We start from the raw sequence: 15,310 nt of genomic DNA on the forward strand, positions 1-15,310 counted from the left end.
TCTCTATGTTTCCAGCACTGCTTTCCCCTCTACACGATGTTTAACAATTAAATACAATTTAAAAAATCCCTAAATGTTATAGAATGTAATAGATCATGTGAAACGTTTCAGTTCATTCATATTACTAAACATTTCCCATCACTCATCATCATTCATTCAGATGAAAATACACTGTTTCAGACCAAATAAATAAATAAAAGAAAGGGACTGAAGAATAGTGTATAACACAAAGTCAGCCAAACTTCAGACATATCAATCTGTCCAGTTAGGAAGCAAGAACCACTGTTAATCTACTTCACCTGCTTTGGTTAAAATAAAAGTGGCAATAATTCCACCGGAGAGGCAACACGACGACCCCCAACAAGACTGACTGGTTTTATTTTTCTAGTTTTAACTCTCAACTGGTAAATGGCCTGTATTTATATAGCGCTTTACTTAGTCCCTAAGGACCCCAAAGCGCTTTACATATGCAGTCATCCACCCATTCACACACACATTGGTGATGGCAAGCTACATTGTAGCCACAGCCACCCTGGGGCGCACTGACAGAGGCGAGGCTGCCGGACACTGGCGCCACCAGGCCCTCTGACCACCACCAGTAGGCAACGGGTGAAGTGTCTTGCCCAAGGACACAACAACCGAGACTGTCCAAGCCGGGGCTCGAACCGGCAACCTTCCGATTACAAGGCAAACTCCCAACTCTTGAGCCACGATCGCTTATCTCATCCTATCTGGTAGGATGAGATAAGACATGCTTCTGATGAGATGGTGGGTAGTGTCCTTTAAACTTCTACCAGACTATGTGGACCATTTGGTGTTGTCAAATGCACAGAATCAGAATCAAATTTATTGGCCAACTATATGTGGAAACACATACAAGGAATTTGGTTCTGGTCGATGGTGTCTCTCAAACGCAGCAATGCAAAACACACAATATATCAGCCAGAAAAGAAGAAATAAACAATACACAATATCTACAAACAATTCAAAACATTAAAGAGTGAAGGTTAGGGAGCATTAACAAAATCAGTGCTTTTGTCACCCAGGAATTGCCTGTTGCCTAACCCAGGCCCCACTGCATGGTTCAGGTGTCAGTTACAGACCTACCAATTCTGGTGTTCTCAGGAAAATGACAATCAAGCTGCAGGTCTGTGAGCAGACCATCTAGTTTTACAGCCGGAAGACCTGTAACTCAGGTGAACTTCCTTTTCATAATACATGGCTAATTAAAGTGCTATTCAAAGGTGAATCAATTCTATTCAATTTATAATTTGCATTCAAACCTTGATCAAAGGTACAAAAATAAATGGGATTAACTATGACTATGAAAAGAACCATTGACAGGCTAGGACAAGTAGTGGATGTCTAACCTTTTATCTGGGCATTGCTGGAATATCTCCATAGGGAAAGTCATTTTTTGTGTGTAGATTTTCAGGTTTTTATTTGTTTTCCTTGATAGAAGTCAAAAGAAAAGAAAACAGAATCACATCTGAATGACACAACACCAGCAAAAGCTCAAATACAGATAATATATTACTCAAACAGATGACTCAGACAGTACTTAAATATCATGCATCACCTGTCTCTAAAACATTCAAAAACTTTCATGTACTGACAAGTAGTGATATGAAAGCCATTTGGGAGTCGTGCCACAAGAGCCGGCTCTCTGAAAAGAGAAAAGACTTCCCATCATTACTGACAAGATCTGAGGTAGGAAAAGCAAGTGAGACAAATTTGTTATTTGGAAAGAACTACAAGCTAAGATACGTTTTTAACATCAAGTGGTTGAACTGGTTGTAATGTACTGGGTGTCGCATCACTCATGCGCTCTTTAATTTGGTCATAGGGTAACTTAACCACTAATTTAAAGTAACTGCTCTCCAACAAAGTCTAACCTCTGGTTTGGGCATGAGGTGAATTCCTAAAGAGGGAGAGTCCAATTCGAGATGTTCGAGTCTCTGTGTCTCTTACTTTTGTTCTCCTTTGATAGAACACAAGAAAATAAAACAGAGAAACATCTGAGTGACACAACAGCAGCAAAAAAAAATCAAACAATTTCAAAAAGATTTAGACAAACTGCACAGCTAAGTCCAGTAGCGTTTTTTGATACGGGCGACACGGGCGGTTTCCCGGGGCGGCATCGTGGTTGGGGGCGGCATCACGGGCATCGGCAAAAAAAAAATAAAAAAATTGCTCGTACTCCTGCTGCCATGGCCCAAATGGCCCATTTGCTGGGAGTAAGGGCACCCTCCGTTTGTGAGGTGCGGCACAGGGAGGAGAGGGCAGCCCGGCGGGGGATTCTCTTTTTTCTTTTCTTTTTTTTTTGCCTGTCCCGTTTGGCTCTTTTGCCATCAGAATTATTGTTTAAAGGCAAAGAAAGATGCCCAACGGATTTACTTTACCAAATTGACCATCCCAGCCTTGCCGTAATGGTCCATTTGATTCACCTTTTATTGTTTATTTTATTTTCACTTGCTGAATACGGGACAGACTTGACTGGGGGAAAGAAGGGGAGAAAGAAAGAGAAAGAGCTGAGAAGAGGGACAGGGGAGAAGGGCAAAAAACAAAAACCAACAGAATGGGCAGAAAAAGAAATGCATCTATCGATCACCTGGATCACCTGTTGAGAAAGAAAAAAGAAAACAAGCAGAAGAGAACAAGAATAATATGATAAACAACATCACAATGATATACGGGAATATGACAGTAAATACTAAATGTTAAACATTATTGTGCAGCACATAAGATCGACAGAACACAGTGTGCTTTGAGGTAGGAGCCAAAAAGGGTGTAGTTTGTGGGTGTGATCACCCGTGTGTACATCTGTGAGCATGGACGTGCTTGTTTTTTTTAAAAGGTTCCTTCATGTAATGATCTGCTAGAGGGTGTGGGGGGGCCACAGCCCCATCCTCCAGGGCATGAAGCAGGTATGGAGGAGATCAAAACTCCAGACATCCAGAGGCCCCCAGAACACAAGAGACCAAGGAAGACCAACAGAGGGGCAGCCGCGCCACTGTCCCAGAAAGAGCTGAGGAGAGTCCCAGATGAGGGGTCACTCAGCAGCCGCGGAGCAGAAGCCAGGGGGAGTTGCAGTGACGCGCCCGTGAGCTCCGCCGGCAGCCAGCTGTGCCTGAGTGACCGAGCCCCAGGCCGAGAGGCCGGGGGCACCCCACCTCTGAAGTGGCCCGAGCGAGCCCCAGGATCCAGGCCCCGATAAGCGGCCGCCAAGGAGTGAGCCGGTGTGTACCTGGACGCCCATCCCCAGACACAAAGAACCACCAACGCACCGATGTCTGAGGGAGCCCGCCATGGCCAACTCCTCCTCCTAGCCCCCCCGCTCCAGCAGGCCGCAGAGAACGGGGGTGAGAGAAGACTCCAAACCTCCCTCCACCCGCTCATTGTAGTGTTGATGCATGTGTGTTCTAAGGTGCATTTAAAACCCAGGAGGGCATGGAGCTACCTGCCAGAGAGCAGCAGGTAAGCGCATAGCCCCTCCTGCTAGCCCTCAATGTCTACGTGTATTTAAAATTGAGAGGTGGGCAACCACGCGAGGGGTGAGGTGTACACCCTGATGGTAATTTGGATTCCATGTATCGTGCCCACTCCCAAGATCCTATATGTATGTGTAATGAGGGTGTGAGTAATGTGAATGTCTAAGTTGTGGGATAAAATTGAGGCAGAGGCAGCCAGAAGGGGACAGGGGGGTAGCCTCCTCTGCACCCTGGTGACATACCCCTACTCCAAGGCCCTGCATGTGTGGGTGGTTGTGGTGGAGCGGGAAGAGGGAGGCAGCTGGAGATGGGGAGGGAAGGAAGGGAGGGGCGGGGGATTCTCTGACCGGCTGGAGCGGAATCTAACCAACTCGCAAAAACAAACCAACAAACACGAAAACACCAGACATTATGATACAGACTTATAATTTGTACCGATGTTTTTTCGAAGTGAGCGAAAGGGTTTTATTGCCAAATGTTGAGCAGGTTTACAACATTAGGAAATTGCTGCGGTACTTAGGGCAAACATTGTCATATAATGCTTAAATAGACATAAAAATAAGAATTAAAAGTGCTAAGTAGATAGATATATACATGATATATACATGAGTGCAGGTGGTGATCAGTGCCAAACATGGAATGATGCAGTGAACACAGTGTAGAGTCATGTGTTAGTGGTGGGAACAGTCATACGGTTATTGTTCATGTGTCCGACAGCAGAGGGGAAGAAACTGTTCTTATGGCGAGAGGTTCTGGTGCGAATGGACCGGAGCCTCCTGCCTGAGGGGAGCAGGTCAAACAGACTGTGTCCAGGGTGAGAAGGGTCAGCTGAGATCCGAGCTGCACGCCGCAATGTCCTGGAGGTGTACAGGTCCTGCAGAGATGGGAGTCTGCAGCCAATCACTTTCTCAGCAGAGAACAACAACACGCTGCAGTCTCTGTTTGTCCCTGATAGTGGCTCCAGCGTACCACACAGTGATGGAGGAGGTGAGGATGGACTCGATGATTGCAGTGTAGAACTGCATCATCGTCCGTGTTGGCAGGTTGAATTTCTTCAGCTGCCTCAGGAAGTACCTCCTCTGCTGGGCTTTCTTTTTGACGGAGGTGATGGTGGGCTCCCACTTCAGGTCCTGGGTGATGGTGGTACCCAGGAAGCGGAATGAGTCCAAAAAGGTGATGAGGGTGTCAGTCAGGATGATGGGGGGGAGTGGGGCTGTGTGCTTCCTGAAGTCCACAACAATCTCCACTGTCTTCTGGGCATTCAGCACCAGGTTGTTGTGGCTGCACCAGGACACCAGACGTTCAACCTCCCTCCTGTAGGCAGACTCATCCCCGTCCAAGATGAGTCCAATAACGGTGGTGTCATCTGCAAACTTGACAGACTGGTGGGTGGAGGTGCAGCAGTTAGTGTACAGGGAGAAGAGCAGAGGAGAAAGAACACAGCCCTGAGGGGAGCCGGTGCTGATGGTCCGGGAGTCCGAGACATTCTTTCCCAGCCTCACATGTTGCTTCCTGTCCGTCAGGAAGTCAGTGATCCACCGGCAGATGGGATCAGGCACATTCATCTGGGAGAGCTTGCCTTGGAGATGGTCTGGAAGGATGGTGTTGAAGGCAGAGCTGAAGTCCACAAACAGGATCCTGGCGTAGGTTCCTGGGGAGTCCAGATGCTCCAGGATGAAGTGTAGTCTTTCTGGGAAGGTCTGTGCCAGAGTACTGCAGAGTCCGTCTGTTGAATGTCAGATTCAAGAGGAACAATGCGGTTTTCACTGGGGTTTCTTGTGTGGGTTGCTTTGAGAATGCCAGGTATGTGGCCATTATTATGAGACACTTGACTACTGTACAGCCACAGTGGCAGGCTTGTTCTGCATTGGTGGTAGTAAGTCAGACCAATTCCCAGTGGGTGATGGACTCTACCAGGAGTCAGTGTCCCAGCAGATGAGCAAAAGTCTGTTGATGCATATCACAACACTTCACTCCACACTCAACTCTGCTATGAAACTGTCAATCAGATAGGAGGAGAGTGGTTTATTCATTTGATCTGCCCAAAGTCCAAAACTTTTAGAAGAGTGAACTTGAAAAAAAAAATGGCCTGAGTGCTGAAATTAAAATTTGAATTTGCTTCTGTAACACACTCAAATGAGTCCTCTCAGTCCACTGAACTGTTTACTTCTGTAGGAGAGACTGCAAAAAATGTAGTGAGAAATGTGTTCATCTTGAACCAAGGAAATATTAATGCTATCAAAAGTACAAAAGTATCAGATATATTTTAGTAAATTCTGGTTACTTTTCCATTTCGTTCCAAAGCTATTTTAGAAACAATTCTTTTACTGCTGGCACAGCTCTGTTTTGTCACGGCTGCCGAGGCGAGTCGTGTGGTATGAAGGGAGAAAGGACCCAAAACGCAGGCAGTAGATGATAATGCTGGTGAAGTTTTATTTACACAGTGGTGAGATGGCAAAACAGGCAAGAGGGAAGACAAAACTAAAGACCTAAACTGGGAAAGCTAAATGACAAACCTGAGAGGGTACCAGAATGGGGTGAGAGACAGAGAGACACAGACGAGGGACAGGACACCGTGGCCCACAGACTGACACGACGTAACACAGACGAACCGGCAACAGGCAGGAGAACACATAGGGCTTAAATACACACACCAGTAATCAGGGGATGAGAGACAGGAGGGCAACACAGCTGGGAGGAATCTGAGCTGACGGGACAGGGGAAACGTAAACTGAGCACACTCACATACGACACAGGCCTTCACAATAAAACAGGAAACTCAGACACATGGAACCAGACAAGACACTGAACTAAACAGACAGATTCACAACCAGATGGGGTGACACCATAGACAGACAGATACAGACGCAGACTGAATATAACAGATAGAACTTAAACAATCATCATCAAGAAAATGATAACGAACTAAAAGCGCTGGGTCACCGACCCAGGACCATGACATGTTTATTAAGACCTTCATGTTTACGGTGCCTTTCTGTTTGAGATTTTGAAGCACAGAATGCTGTTTCTCATCACATTTTCCTTCCTTCCTGTCTTCTAATTTCATGAATATAGATTCATGATTTTCACATACATTGCTCTAAATAGCTTGGAGCTCTAAATTAGAGGTATAGTGACCCTCAATAAGCATTACTGTTGTCTTACTTATTTTGTACTGAGTCCAAAATAAACTCCCAAACTAAGAGAATTATGTTTTATATTTCTGCAATCTTAGAATGAATCGCTGGTTCTGCAGCATTCAACCACAAACAATTAAAATTGATGACTGAATAAAAATACATTTGTATTTTGTTTTAATTTTTTAAATTTTCTTTTATGTTTTTATTTTAATATTGATTTTTTTGACTATTGTAAGTGAGTGACACCAAATGTCACAATACCCCTCAACAAAGAGAAGTATGTTGACAAAGGTGTTTACAGAATTTTGATGTTGTGTCTTTTTTGTTAAAAATACCGATGTAGGGTCATCCTCACTTTGTCACCAGTGAGGCACCACTAAAATAAATCAACATAGTGGGTGAAAGGATGGTGAAAGTAATTCTCTGTCTCACAAATGTTTGTTTGTCTGTTTTTCATAGTAAGCAAGTTTAGAGGTATCTCAATCTTCTGATTTCCACTCGGAAATAAGGTGAAGATGCACGTTTATCTGCCTTCATCCTTCAGGGCAACATTGGATAACTGGAGAGTTCCATTTTTGTCATCAAAAATTATGACATATTTAAATCGGCCATCATGTCCATTGACAATCTGTAGTCCATTTCTGGGTTACATAGTAATAAAATTGCCATTGAGAGGTTTTTCTCTTGTCCTCCTCTGCCAGGTAATTTGTGTCAGGTCATCGTTGGTATCAGTGATATGACACGGTAAAATAGCGGTACCTCCCTGAACTACTGTCACACTTCCACCAATCACATGGAGAGCTGTAAAGACAAACACTATTAAAGAGAGGAACTAGGAAAACCAGAAACAGGGGACCCAAGAAGATTTACAGGTTTAAACACTAAAGTACAAGTTTACTTGCGTCTGGCCTCCTCAAAAACTCTTGAGGGAGAGGCTGGAATTTCATTAGAAATTACTTGATGTATCAAACCTGTGTCATCCATTGCATCTTAGATGGAGCTAAACGAGAATCAGATCTTACACACCAAGTTTGATTGTCTTATTTCACAGATTTGGCACATTCTTCATGAAACAAAAATAAAAATAAAGCCCACTTTGCACTGGTAGGGGTAAGTAAACTAGTCATAGGCAGTTGAAAGTCATGCCTGTATTGCTAAAAACAGGACTAGCTGGATTATATTCTATGCTCCAGCTACTGACACAACAAGCACACCTTTATCATGACTTGAATTTTCACAGCAGATTGGAAAAAAGGATAAAAATTAAACAACTCAACGGTGTGGACGATTGGCCTTCTCAGAGAATTACCTTATTTACCTTAGAGTTGTTTTTGATTTAATGGTCTCATTCTTTGCCTATGCTTCATTTTTCTGCTTTGTGCTGTTTTGTATAACCTTGGTGAAAGACAAGTAACGACTAAGGAGAGTAATGAAAACATTTTTCCATTGCTCTCATTTTTTTACTAGCTTCCCACATCCTTGTTCAACAAAGCAAGGTAAAAAACCAATAGACCCTAGATGTGTGGGACTGAGTCTGAGAGTAAAACAATGTGAAAGTTCATCTTCATCATGAAAAATTTCTTTAGCTATCCAAATTTAGTTAGGGCTCAAACCGGTGTCTACTGCCATACTGAGAAACTCTCAGCTCATGTGAGAAATTATCACATAAAGGCAAATTTACAAATTTCACACATATATGAAGCATTGAAATTGTAACTGAGAAAGTAATCAAGCTTAAGTGTGAATTGATTTGCTGCATTGATGGAACTGTTCAACCTACAAACAGTTCAGAGATTTTCAGAAACACAGGGAGGCATAAAACTGTCACAGTTCCTAGGTGTTTGACTCAGTGTTTTGTTTTTCACTCTTTATTTTTTCAGTATAATTTATTATTGGGTTCTCTTTTTTTTTAATTTTTAACTTTTTTTTTCTTTGCTTTACTGCTTTATGTTGATCTCTATGATATTCTTTTGCATATTGAGTCTTTAGTTCTTGTGAGTTTTAGTTATTGAGGGTTTTCTGGAGCTTGTTGTCTTTCAGTTTTCTGTCAGTTCCCCCTGTACTCTCTCTGACCCTCTGTTAGTCTTGGTTCTGTGTTTGCCTCCATTCCAGTTTAATATCTTGTTCCCTTGTTTAGTTATGCTTTGCTTCCTGTTTAATTTTGGTGTGTTTATAATTTTGCTTATTTTGCCATTTTTTGAAGTAGCTTCAGATGTTTATTTGTTTTTTCTTACCCTCTCCCCGATTACCTCTTGTGTATTTATAGCTCGAATCTCACCTTCAGTTGTTGTCTGCAAATTGCTCAGTTAATCTGGAGATTTAGCAATAAACATTTTAATAGCAGTTTATAGTTTTATCACTGTGTGTGCTCTCACTGCTGTTGATGGATGCACATTAGAGCTTTGTAACTTTAAACTGGAATCATTCAAACATCAAACCTTACTAATGAAGAAGATGTGGAAATCGCTTGAGCTTGTGAAATAAATTTGATTGATTGTCTGATTGATCTGTGATTCCTAGAGTGCGAAAGAGACACAAACAAACAATAAAACAATATTTAATGGCTTTCTAAATCACCAAATTGATCTGCAACCATCCCTGTGGTTTCAGTAAGGTACAGCTTAACAACTTGAATTCTGTCACAGCTGCGTCGTTAGTTGTGTGATGTGGAGAGAAGGACCCAAGTGCAAGCACAGATGTAGGATTTGTTATGATATAACTTTATTTACAGAGGGGTGAAACAAACTACAAACAAGGGCTGAACACAAGAGCTGCTACACTGCAAAACCTAAACTGGAAAGACTAACTAAACAAACCTGAAACGCAGATAGAACACAGGGAATGAAGGGCAAAGATGACAGGACAGAGACTATCAAAGTAAAACAGGAAATGCAACAGGTATGCACAGACATGAGCTTAACTCTAAGACATCAGACATGGCAACAGGGAGGGAACACAGAGACGTTGGACCAGGGCAGGCACAGAGACACAGAACAAAAGGAGCTCAAAATCAAAAAACAGATACCAAACCCTAAGAGCAAGATAATCCTAACAAGAATTAACTTGAAACATAAGATAATAATCAAAACCAAAACCACTGAGTCCACAGGCTCAGGACCATAACACATTCATCAAATCTATTCTGCCAGCAGAGAATCAATATCATATTATGACATTTATTAAGTATCTAAATGAATTTAATAAACTATTTAAAATGTGTTATACATTTTTTGTTGCCAATAGAAAAAGAAGAGGAATAAAATCAGGGAAACACTAAGACATTAAACGGTATTTTAAAAAAAAAATTAAAAAAATTACACCTTCCCACTGTCGTGCACAGGGGTCCAAGAGATATTTTAAGAATTGTGAAGTTATTTTCTGCATAATCGATTGTTCAGTTACAGCATAAGTTGTCATAGCAAGCTATAGCAGTAGGTAGTGAACCAGAAAATCCAGTGTTAACCCTGAAGTTACCCAGATAAGCCAAAATCAGACATATGCAGGTAATTGTATTATAGGCTTAGGCCTCTAGATTTAAAACAAGGTATTAACACAGTGAAAAGTTTCCATGGACATGAATGGGTTACTTTTTGGTTGTCTTGGTTATCTTTAAAAAATAATAATAATAATATTTTTTGGATCAATAATAAACTCCAGTAAGGAGCACCACTCGTCAAGCATGGGAGAGTCTGTGGAGGTTTATTACTGGAAAACAATTTCAGTTCTCAGCACAAATGTTTCTGCAATCTGTACATTCTGCAGCTGTGGAGTGTTGTAGAGCCCTTTGTGTGACCCTGAGGGATGAGGGACATTTGTGTCACAGGAAGAGATGTTTATTATCGAGATTATGTCGACTTTCCTCGGACTGACTTCTATTTACTTCACTTAAAAAAAAAATGCTGTATGCATCCTCCTTTTATTTAGTTTAGTTAGTCTTGTAAGTACTCAATGTTTACTTATTTGCTGGTAACATGTGGGCAATACATGACGAGTTAATTTATATGTATCTATATCTTTACATGATTATTAGCATATGCATAACAAAAAGGAGCACAGTCAGCAGCACCAGACGACTCAGCATCACACTTTCATGTGCTTTCGTGCAAATACAACAGATGTCAGACTGAGAAGGAAATTGCTAACATTCCTCTGACACACCTAACGGGAACAAATGTCCCGCCCCAAGAGTTCTTCAACAGTACCTCTTTGTGAACCTTTTTCTGGCTGTTACTGTGGTCAGGCTGTGTGTAAACGTTCAAGTTGTGCATAGTTTCAAGTAAAGTTTACTAATAATTTGTTACCTATATACATTTAAAATAGACTCAAACTGTTCATTAGTGCAAAACCGTAGTGCTTCCAGCATCCTCAATACTGTTGTGTTGCTGTAATTCTGCCAGTGAACATTACCGTAATATGATTACCAGAACTACAAACAGCTGCGTCCTTTAAAAAGGAAGTTACTGCTGTTACCTGTACAGAGTCAAAGTATTTATGTTCTTTTGAAAAAGCCACAAAGTGCATTCAAAACTTGCAAGATCCAAATACCTAGACTTTTAGGTAGTTTCTGCCGCACCCTGGTAAAATAAACCACATTTAAACACAGGTGATGTTCCACAGGCTTTTTCCAAAAGTACTGCATTTTTGCACAGTTACCAAGTGCTGTAACCAAAACACATGGCACCTGTTTGTGATTGTTATAAAATATTAATTAATTAATTAGTTAAATTTAGCATATTTAACATCATTACACGTGGTGCTATCCACTGGTAAATTATTTGGGTTCATTTAAGCAGTCAAACCTCACTCCCATCTCCACACCAACTCAAAAAAGAGCTTATGTACCATCACTGGTAGCAAGCAGGTTGGGCTGAAGTACAACATATTGATAAAATATAAATTTTTTTTTTAAAATACTCAGAAGCATTTATTGAAACGACCACCAGAGGGTAGTGTTGATCCAGCAATGAGGGATTTAGCTGCAATTCTGTGTCTATGCCACGTTGTATAATCGGCTTCTATCCCATAATTAATATCATACTTTATTTTGTTATTGGCTTTAATACCGAATGTGAAAGAATAATTGAAATAGGTGTTTATATTATTTCCTACTTGTACCAATTTCAGAACCAAATCCTTACTCGAAAGCCAGAGTGCGTGCTTAATGTGTGGCAGCAAATACAGTCCTTAAGTACTGTGACATAGTCTCATGTCTCTGACTGGACATTATTAAACGGGGACTGGACTGAACCATGTTCCAGAGATCGTGGGTTATTTTGTCCACTATAATAATGTTGGGATTAAACTGATGATGCAAATACATTTGTGAGCAGAACCACAGGAATTCTACAGACTTCTTGAAGGACATTCAAAACTCTTCTTCGGATGCTGGCTGCCTTTTTGTCTCTATCAAGATGATCCCACACTGTTTCAATAAAGTTGAGTTTCATTGTGTGTTTTTCTTTCCAGGAAAGCTTCTATTATATATAATGAAAAAATTCAAATTTTAGTTCATCGCTTGATAAGACCTGATATCTCTAATTCTAATCACAGTTCTTGTGTTATCTGACATTTTTTGTATATTCAAAATATTATTATGTGTTTTTGTTACAGAGTGCTTGCAACAAAGTGCCAGAAGATATTATTTAAAATGGGTTCTTTGCTAAGCTGTCTCTTACTTGCAGATGCAACACTGGTTTATCCGCCGAGTTTGCTGCCTTTTGTTTAATGCATGAATGATTTATATTTCTGTGTTAAGTGTCCTTGTGTTCTGGGCCAGCCTTGCTGTTGTATGTTTGCTGTGTTTTAACTTTTGTACCACAGTCTTTGTGTCTACATGCAGAGCCCTGCTAACTGTGTTCACAGGCTTGTAAATCAGTCTACAAAGTAAGAGAATAAAATATTGAGAAATGTCTTCTTTTTTGTTTTAATGATTTGAGAGCATTGACCCAAGTATCCAATAAAAATACAGCTGGACAGACAATAAAACATTTCAGTTTCACCACTGGGTCCATCAAGCTCTCAGTCATGTCACATGATTAACACCAGTTGGAAGAAGAAGAAGAGTTTGCTGTCTCAACCACTGAATAAATAAATTAATGTAGTTTTAGAGCTACTTAAGATTAAAAAAAAAAGAAGAAAAGAAACACTTAATATTTAAACACACTAACACTGCATTTACCAGTGTTAAGGTTCAAAATATTGGGGATGGAGACAAGAGAAAAAACCACAATAACAACACTGGTCCGGTCGGGTTGAGTCAAACGATGATTTTAATGATCACACGCGTGGGAGATGGACACTGTATGCAGACAGCCTCAGATCTCAAAATGGTGGAGTATTGCTCAAACTTTTATAGCCTCTGGTGCCTCCACCTTATCATAAAAAGCCTAAACATTCACATGCTTTCTCTCACACAGCGCCTAAGCTACGACCTTGGCTCCCCGTCTATCTGCTCCTGCTGAGATGGGGCAGAAAACTCCAGTATGTTCTCTTCTAATCAGACAAATAAGACAATAACTTTCTGCGAACAGTATTTCTTATAACTCAGCAGTATAATGCATCATAAACAATATCATTCATTCACAACAAGTCAGCAGTTTAATGTAATGCAAATCAGTTTAACTAATGCAATAGTTATCAGCTTCTTCTAATTCAGGAGAATAATGCAAACTAAAACTACATAATAATTCACAATCTTTAATTAGGGGTATAACATGGCATAAAATAATATTAGAATCTAACAATTCCCTCTGATGAGGTCATTAGAATAATGAGCTCACCAACACCCCATAATTCAGTGTGGCCGGGTTCATCTCTTCTCACTCCTGAGGTCCTTTGTCCCCCTGAGGGGCGAACCATATGTGAGATGACCTCTGTGTTTGCGCAGTTCAGATGCAAGAAAAACTAGGATTCCAACAGTAGCAGGTACAGATGACACTCCCCGGGTCTCCCACAGCTTTATTTTGGTGCTACCTTATACCCTTCAGACGTACTCAGACTAGAACCTCTGTCCAAGGAGCTTTTAGCCTTTATTTTATTGCTGCAGCTACCAGTGTCGTCCAGTTGGGTGATCCTCTGCTCTTCATTCTTCAACCTTAGGGGTTAGACAACCCTTCAGTCGTGGCACAGATCAGGGGATTATTCTGCCCCGATTTCAAACAACGATCTGTGTATCCTCCAGAAAAAGGAACAGGAAGGTGTTCCCCTTTTTGCCCAAGAGCCTCTCGAACTTTGTTGGTCTGGTGTTCCCGGATTTCCGCCAACCCCTTCATGGTTATTGCTGTGTTTATGGGATCCATCCTTTTGTGGTGACTAGCTGGAGCCCAAACGCCATGACCCTTGGACCCAGTTGATGTCTCGGCAGTCACTCTGTCTGTCTCTGCTGCGGAGGATCCTCGCATCTCTGTGACCTCATCTGGTGTCTGTTCCTTTCTCTGTAAGAGACAAAAATGAGAATTTCTCATTTTTAATGGATCCGCAATGAAGTACAGAAAGAGAAGCCAAGGACTGCTGAGTGACACTGGTGCAGTTTAAAGTGAAAATAATTTATGTGTAATCAAATTCACAGTGTAAATAAAACTGCTTTGCTAAAAAAATAAATAAAAAAACACGTTTTTGTTTTTTTTTAAATTCCACTGTCGGTTTGTGAACATAATGGATTTAGTTTAAGTTTTAAGGTCTCATTTGACAATTTGACAACAAATGATTTAAAAAAAAAAAATCACCACAGTTTCTTCCTGTGCATGGATCTGGATTTTAAAATGTTCAGTTTCTGTGGTGAGCTGTTCAATAATCAACATTTACTTCAAAGCACATTGGTCGAGAACCTCAGGGTATAACAATTAAATTTTTTAATTGTTAGTTTCTTGACCTCTCTGTATTTTCAGTGTTCACTCAGTGTGGACCGACACATCGACAACAATGTCTCAGTCAGTAACATTTTCCCTCCTTCACTTTCCAGTTTACAGTCTTCAGCTATGACGGAGTGTCAGGATACCCAGTGTGTGGCAGGCAGATGTGAGAATAACAGAAGGAATTAAAATACCAACAGGACACATGGCCAGAGGAAGATTCCGACACTGGACGGAGGGAGACAGAGAATATATACGAGAGGGAGTCAGGGGAGAGAGGAAACACCTGTGTACACAAACATGATCTAACGGATGAGACAGAGGGAGCTAAACTGAACATGACGCACACAGGATGAAAAGAACTGTCAGAATAAAACAGAAAACACCAGGAACACACACTAAGACGCAGACTAAATACAGGGAACACAGCGAGGACCCAGGGTGACAGAGCAAGGGACGGAAACAGCGAGCGACATAATTCAGGAGCCAAACTGGCAAATAAACATGGAGACAAGATTGACTTAACAGGTAGAGACTGGGGGAAGGACACAAAGACGAGACAAAACCGTGAAGGGGACCAAACAACCTAAACTAGAAATATAGATAAACTCAAAAGCACAAGAAAACCAAACTAAGAAACATAAGTCACACAGAGAATATAAAAATAATGTTTAAACAAGACGTAAAAATCCATAAACACAAAACACCAAGTAGGGGTCCAAGGAAGGGAGTCCTGATTTTAATGCTTGAGATTATAATTCTCAGCATCTAAACTGCAAAACAAACATGTTTGCACATTTATCTTTTATAGGTGTTCGAGGTCTGTGAA

The sequence above is a fragment of the Aulonocara stuartgranti genome, assembly GCF_965226115.1.
Source record: "Aulonocara stuartgranti genome assembly, chromosome: 16".
NCBI classification, from domain to species: Eukaryota; Metazoa; Chordata; class Actinopteri; order Cichliformes; family Cichlidae; genus Aulonocara; species Aulonocara stuartgranti.